Here is an 8085-nt window from a genome sequence, read left to right on the forward strand (position 1 = left end):
GTGTTAGAAGTGTCGGGAAGTCATCAGTCTCCGAGTGCAGAAGGGCTCCTCGGTCGGTTGGCATTCACACACACTCTAGGGTATACTTTTCTCAGTCGAATGCTTTTTCAGCGCACCTACAAGGTTCATTTTTCCGATCCTTTGCGCCGCTACAGAAGCAGTTTGTTATTCTTCCGACTTTTATAACATAACCCTATCTAATTAGAATTTTGGTTATCTAAATTGATCCCAAATTAAATAAGACTCTGAAGAGTTGTTAGTAACATGTATATAAACGATTATATAACACAAAATATTAGATATAGCATCCAGAAAATCAAGATATAACAAAAAATTGGAGGCAGATTTATATAATTTTTTAGGTTAGTTTTGGTTTCTTTGGAAATGTTTTTGGTCAAGGGTCTCCAATCTAACATTAAATCATAATCCTTCTGAGGAAAACATTCAAAACTTTTATTAAATGCTTTTAGGTCGAAATGATACATATTCAAATCAAACTTGAATGTTCTTGACCGAGGGCCTTTCATATGGTTAGTACTTAATCCGATTTTGATTAAAAAATATTTTTGGGTCAAAGACATTTATTTTCTTTTAGTTTCTGCATTTTTTAGTTTTTGTTTTATTTAATTTTATGTTGGTTTATCTTACATTTTTACATGGTGAAAACGATAAATTAAAAACTTAAACTAGCATATATAACATGCAATTACATATTATAATTGAAAAGGCAAAGACACATCATATTATTAAGTTAAAAGGAGAAGGAAGAAAAAGGAATTCAAGAGGCTTACAAAGAGAGACTACCTTCTTGATTTTGGAAAATCAAAATCTAAAGCCTTATGCAATTCTTATGACCAATTTAATACTAATTGGTGATTTATTAAGGAAGTTTTTCAAAGGGGCAGCCTAGGGTATTAGGATGAAAATTTTCCAGTCTTTGTGTAAGTGCATTAGGGTGTATATTTATAGGAAAATCACAATGGAAAATCTAAGGCCCAATGCCTTAAAAGGAAATATCGGTTGTCATTAATAGTTGTAGAAATTCAGAAGAACCTTTTCTCAGTCACAAATGTTGTAGACGCTAGAAATATTGTGTGGTTAGGTCCACACGATGTGATGTTTTTAAGGAACATGAAAGAAATCAAGGCGGATGTGGTTCACATTAGAAATCGGATAAATGATCTCTTTGACCTTTCAATTTTTGGATCTACTTTTTATGTCCATATTCCAGACATGGGCCAGAGCAAATTGGATGCAAATGCAGTCAAGTGTGTGTTCGTCAATTATGATGAGAGAAGGAAATGGTGGGAGTGTATGGATCCATCAACCCACAAATGCATTGTGTTTAAAGATGTGGTTTTTGACAAAATGGCTTCGTAATATATCAAGGATATTGAGGAAATTATTCAAATTAACCTTCTCATACCCAAGTTCACGGGAAGCTCCTCTAGTAGTGATAATAGTGATAGAGGGAGCTCTGACTTAGCTCAATATACTTCAGTCGATGAAAGAGTTAAAAGTGAATGTCTACCATGAAGTCCACATCAAAAAGAATCTAGTCAACAACAAAATGATGAATCTTTACCAAAAAAGAACATTGTAAGGCGTCGTCGATTCAGGGATGATAATTTTGTAACAACCTTCTATTGTTTTTTGGAAAACTCAATAGACGACGATGAACCCGCTTCTTATAATGAAGCAAAGAATGTCAAGGAATGAGTGACAACAATGGAGGAGTAAATGCACACTCTCAAGAAGAGTGGGACATGGGACGTCATTCTGAAGCCTCCTGATACTCAAGCAGTCACATGTAAGTGGGTGTATCGAATCAAACGAAAGGCTAATAGAAGCATAGATCGATACAAAGCTAGATTGGTCACTCAAGGATTCTCGTAGAAGTATGGAGAAGATTACGATGAGACATTTAGTCCAATTGCAAATATGACGTCAATTTGCACTATATTGGCCTTAGTTGTAAGTTCTCGATGGAAGTTGTGGCAATTGGACGTCAAGAATGCATTTCTCTACGGAGAACTTAATCACCCAATATATATGGAACAATCACCTAGATTTGAGAAGAAGGATGGTCACTAGTTGGTTTGTAAACTTAAGAAGACACTATATGAATTAAAGCAAGTCACGTGTTCTTTGTATGGAAAGATTGCAGAATCTCTTCAGTTTTGTGGGTACAAAACTTCAGAATCTGACTCAAGCCTATTTATAAAGAAGTATCAAGGATAGATGGTGGTAGTGCTTCTATATATGGATGACATAATCTTGACGGGCAATAACTATGATGAGGTTGATCGGCTACAAGATGAGCTCTCTCTTCACTTAGAGATGAAGAAGCTTGGTGAACTTAGAACTTTCCTTGGTCTATAAATTGAAAATTTTGAGAAAGGTTTGTTTGTATCGCATAGCAAATACGCAAAGAAGTTAGTAGATAAATTTTATATGACATATAAAAAAAAGTTATACTCCTCTCGTCGTAAATCCCAAACTTAGTCGAGACGAAGGAACATGTTTACCAAATCCTTGTCAATATCGTGCTCTTGTGGGAAGTATGATATATCTAACTATAACAAGTCTTAACATTGCTTATGAAGTTGAAGTGGTGAGTCGATACATGTAGGAGCCAAGGAAACCACACCTTGAGGAAGCGAGAAAATTCTTAAGTACATTAAAACATCACTAGATATAGGTCTATTCTACAATAAAGATGCAAAATTTGTCTTGCAAGGATTTGCGGATGCTGACTTTGATGGAGATCTTGACGATCGAAGGTCCACATCTGGGTTTATTTTTCTTTGTGGAAACACAAGCATATCTTGGAGTAGCAGGAAATAAGGATCGGTATCCTTGTCTACAACAGAAGTGGAATCATCTCACACAGTACAATAGTGCATAAGGCTTCTTAGACTCTTGGAGAATCTTCATGTCAAGCTTTATCAACCGGTTCCTATCCATGGAGATAATTTGAGTGTTATTAAATTGACTTCAAATCTTGTGTTTCATGCGAGGACAAAAACACATTGAGTTGAAGCATCACTTTATTCGTGAAAATGTATTGGAAGGAATCATTGAGATGGTTGAAGTAAGAAGTGGAGACAATATTGTTGATATCTTCACAAAAGCACTTCCTAAAGGTTCTTTCGAAGATCTACGGTCTAAGTTATGACTAGTTCATTGAACATCACTTTAAGTGGGAGTGTTAGAAATTAAAGTAGTAATAATAATAAATGTACATTTTTGTTATTCAAGAGTCTCTTGAATTATCCAAGTGTCCTAGAATTATCTTTAGTAAATGAGACTCTTCAAGTCTCTTATTTAATTGTCTAAGTTTGTTTAACTTTATATAAGTTGTAATCGTGTCTTTATTTTCCCAAGTTCAATAGATACAATTTTATTTAAGTTTGTTTCATTCTCTAAAGTCTTTATTCACTTTCTAATACGTTTCTTCACGATTTGATCATTAAAATCCTAAATGTGACTACGTTACAAATGGTTTGGGTTCACCACTCGAGACCAAGAAGAAATTGTACAGACAATAGAAAATACAAGAAAATATCCAACGGAATTGATCTTATAAAAAATAATTATTACTCGCTTGATGACGATTTTTATTACAAATTTGGCATGAAATTGGTGTTTATGTCCAAATTTATCACACATGATGCATTTGGGTGAATTTCATTATTGTGATTTGTGGTGGGTCACCTCTTTTAGGTTGTTGATAAATGTATCTATTACTTTGTTGGTGTCTTCCCCATAGTCAACGCCAACCGAGATTTTCCAGTTCAACGTGAAGTTAAAATAAAGTGTTTATGTATGAGGAGGAGTTCGATAAATTCATTTAGGCTTACTGTTCTAATTGTGTGGATATATTTACAACTAGCTATGCAAAATCGAGTAATAATTGATTGAAGAGATAACATAGTGTTAAGGCTAGTCATAAGATCTCACGCACTAGGAAATTTGATCAATTGACCCTCATAATAGGGTTAATTTTAAAAATAGCAGGCCTCCAATATTATTTGCAAACATAACATTTTACTCTAGCAAAAGTCCAAATTACCCCTAATAACTTTTCTTCTTATTTCTTTTTTCTCTTCTCTTCTCTTCTACTCTCTTCTTCTCCCTCAGCAAGGGCAAGTTCCTATCTGCTATCTCCTCCAATGTCTCTACTATCCCGCGACGACATGTCTATCCTAAGCAAAGAAACACCTTCTTTTCTTCCCCTCTCGACGTCTTCTATCCCCCGATGACTCTATAGCATCTACATTAGATCTCCAATAAACGACGACGACTATACCATCCCTTTAGTCCCCGACGACTGTACCATCCCGCTAGATCTCCAATAAACGTCAAATCAATGGGTAAGTTAGATATTGTTTTATTTTAGCTAAAAACACTTGTTATTAATCAATTAGGATCACAAAGTTCATCTTGAGCCGACGCAAAGTGCATCTTGCGCATCTTGGGTTGACGCAAACTGCACTTTGTGTCGGCGCAAGATACACAAGATGCACTTTGAATTGGTGAAAGCTGTAATTTGCTCACTTTGCTGCACTTAGCATCGACGCAAATTGCACTTTGTGAACTTTGCGTTGGCGCAAACTTCAACGCAATGTACAATTTGCACTTTCCACTCACTTCTGTGAATTTTTATCAATTGCAGATCACAATATATTTGTGAGTGTTTTTGTACTCTATGATGGAGAGTAGAAAGTTGATGATGGTGTTAGTTATTTTGTCTCAATTTTATGTCAAGATGTGAATCTACCTCAAAATACTACATATGAAAAATTAGTTGACATCGTTTATGATGTTATTGGTGTGGACAAATTAAGATATGATTTAATTGTCAAAATGAAGTATAATACGGGTATGTTAAATTCTCATCATGTTGTTATCAAGCTAGATAGGGATGTGGTGTTTTATTTAAAAGAAATTCCGACTTTACTCCCCCATCATCGCAGTCCACTGTGTGTCTTTTTAGTAGAGAAGTCACTACATTCAACTCAAGAAAGCAAAATACCAAGAAAGGTTGTTCCATGATGTAATCGTGATGTATTCTCAATATTTGACCAAAAAAATGACATATTTGAGCAGCAAGATGTCTTCCCAAGTCAAAATGACGTATTATTAAACAATGTAGAAGAAGGAGATTAAGGCTCACATTTGCGTCCAAGTCAGGGGGCTAGTGAATTGGTTGCTAGTACTAGAGTAAGTCCTTCTCTTGCACCTCGGGAACAATCACTTCCCATACCAGGAAAAAATCTAGCCATACTGAGTGGCTTGGTTCATATGAACCACTCGAGGTTGAAACACCTGCTCAATTAACCCTTGACAGAGGATTGGAAGTGGGTACGTTTTTTTATAACAAAAAAGAACTTCAATTGAGGTTGCATAGACATGTGATGGCTAATCATTTTTTCCTCAAAGTGAAGAAGTTTGAAAGGATCGGTGACACCAATAGAGACAGGAATCTAACTATTGATGACAACTTCGGGAAAACGGTTTGATAGAAATCCTGTTAGGGATTTATATCGCTTTATATTCTTCACAAACCTTTGCAAACTCTTGAAACGATTCAAGTGCTGAAATATTTTCTTGGGTTTGAAGCTAAGAATGAATGAAAGAATGAAGGACATAATGTAAACGACATAGAGAGTTGTTTATGGATGTTCAGAAAAAAACTCACCAACGTCACCCCTTCTTCCAACCACCGGAAGGATTCTCTATACTTTTCTTTGAATCAAATACAGTTTCAGTGCTAGCTAACTGTTGAACAGAACAAACTCTGTTCAACTTATAGAAGGTTTAAGAATATCACTCAACTAGACAATACTTTGATTTTATCTCTCTCTTGATGTACAAACTCAGTGAGTAAACAAGTGAGCAATTCGTAAGATCGATTGTAAGTCCAGCAGCTCGTCCGTTGTCCTTGAAGATTTTTAAATAGAGAACAGGTACCAACGGTCGAATCTTCTACATTGAAATGTGGCAAGCACCCATTGGAAAGCCTCCATAGTACACAGGTACAACAGACACTATGCACAAAGATCGTGTTCGTACCAATCTAGTAGTGCGCCGAATATTCTTGTAGGATTGTCCTACAATGAACAATTAGTGGGAAGAATATTTACTTACATGGCATTCATTCATTTGATGCAAGTGGCTGTCGTACTGATCTGCACAGAATAGTGGAGCAGTAGTAGTGTACATCTAGTTGATCCTGGGTACATGGATGCCAACTTCAAGCAACTGCTGAAGCGAGGCATTAGACGTGCTCCATTAGACTGCCAAGTCTAATGAAGTTAGAAGCCCCTGTCTAATACCAGGATCCATTAGACCACAAAATATGATGGAGTTAGACGGCAAGTCTAACTACGCGTCCCTTCAGACTAGTCTGAAGGAGTTAGACTCCCTACGTCTAACTTTCATCTGTTAGACTGCACGTCTAACTACGTGTCTGCTAGACTACACGTTTAACTACGTATAAGTTAGACTGCACGTCTAACTACGTGTCTGTTAGACTGCACGTCTAACCACGTATCTGTTAGACTGTACGTCTAACTACATGTCTATTAGACTGCACGTCTAACCACGTATCTGTTAGACTGCGCGTCTAACTACGTGTCTGTTAGACTGCACATCTAACCACGTATCTGTTAGACTGCACGTCTAACTACGTGTTCGATAGAAAGCACGTCTAACCATGTATAAGTTAGACTGCATGTCTAACTACGTGTCTATTAGAATATACGTCTAACTACGTGTCTATTAGACTGCACGTCAACCACGTATCTATTAGACTGCACGTCTAACTACATGTCTGTTAGACTGCACGTCTAACCACGTATATGTTAGACTACACGTCTAACTACGTATCTATTAAACTGCACGTCTAACCACATATTTGTTAGACTGCTCGTCTAACTACGTGTCTGTTAGACTGCATGTCTAACTACGTGTCTGTTAGACTGCACGTCTAACCACGTATCTGTTAGACTACACGTCTAACCACGTATCTGTTAGACTGCACGTCTAACTACATATCTGTTAGACTACACGCTTAACCACGTATCTGTTAGACTGCACGTCTAACTACGTGTTCGTTAGACTGCACGTCTAACCACTTATAAGTTAGACTGTACGTCTAACTACGTGTTCGTTAGATTGGACGTCTAACCACGTATCTTTTATACTGCACGTCTAACTACGTATTCGTTAGACTACACGTCTAACCATGTATAAGTTAGACTACACGTCTAACTAACCGTACGTCTAACAACCAACACGTTTAATAAACCTAAGTCTAACTTAGCATGTTTTGATGCACCTGCACAAAAACAATTAGACGACTTAGTTTCATTCTTATTTGAGTTTTTCACAAGTTCATTATCAAAATACCATTAGTCAAAATAATTTGACTCTTAGTCAAAATAATTTACCCAACAATTTCCCCACTTTTGATGATGTTAAAACTTAAATAAAGGATTAAAGATAAGTACATTATCATTAAAAGAAAGACATCGAATGATTAATAACATCAGGAATATTTTTCAAAAATAATAAAAAAAACATTCAAAAACATCAAAAGATTTCCTTACCCCTAAATCTAAGTCTTAATCTTTTCCTTCACTTACCCCTTTTTTAACATCTTTCGGAAATGGAGTCAACGACCAAGTCTAAGGCTAAACTTAAAGCCGAATCTGAGGCTTCCCTATTTCACTTCTTTGACCTAAGCCTACCCACCCGGAGAACATAGTCGAGAACCTTCTGGCTGTTCAAGACTTTAGTAGGGTTGAAGTGAAAACCGTGACCAGGTTCAGAGAGGAGACAACAAAAGAACGTGCTAAGAGGAGCATCGTATCCATAGCGTTTCTTGGAAGAGGAGATCATTTGAACCATATTATTGAAGAGGAATTTTGATCAATTGATGGCTACACCTCTTGTGATGGCCACCATTATTTCAAAGACTTTCGTACAATAGATGTAGGAAGAGTCCTTTGCAAGAATGGATTTTGAGATGATGTCATTGAGTAGAGAAAACTCAACTTTCAGACAGCAACTTTTACC

The sequence above is a fragment of the Impatiens glandulifera genome, chromosome 8 (genome assembly GCF_907164915.1).
Source record: "Impatiens glandulifera chromosome 8, dImpGla2.1, whole genome shotgun sequence".
Classification (NCBI taxonomy): Eukaryota; Viridiplantae; Streptophyta; class Magnoliopsida; order Ericales; family Balsaminaceae; genus Impatiens; species Impatiens glandulifera.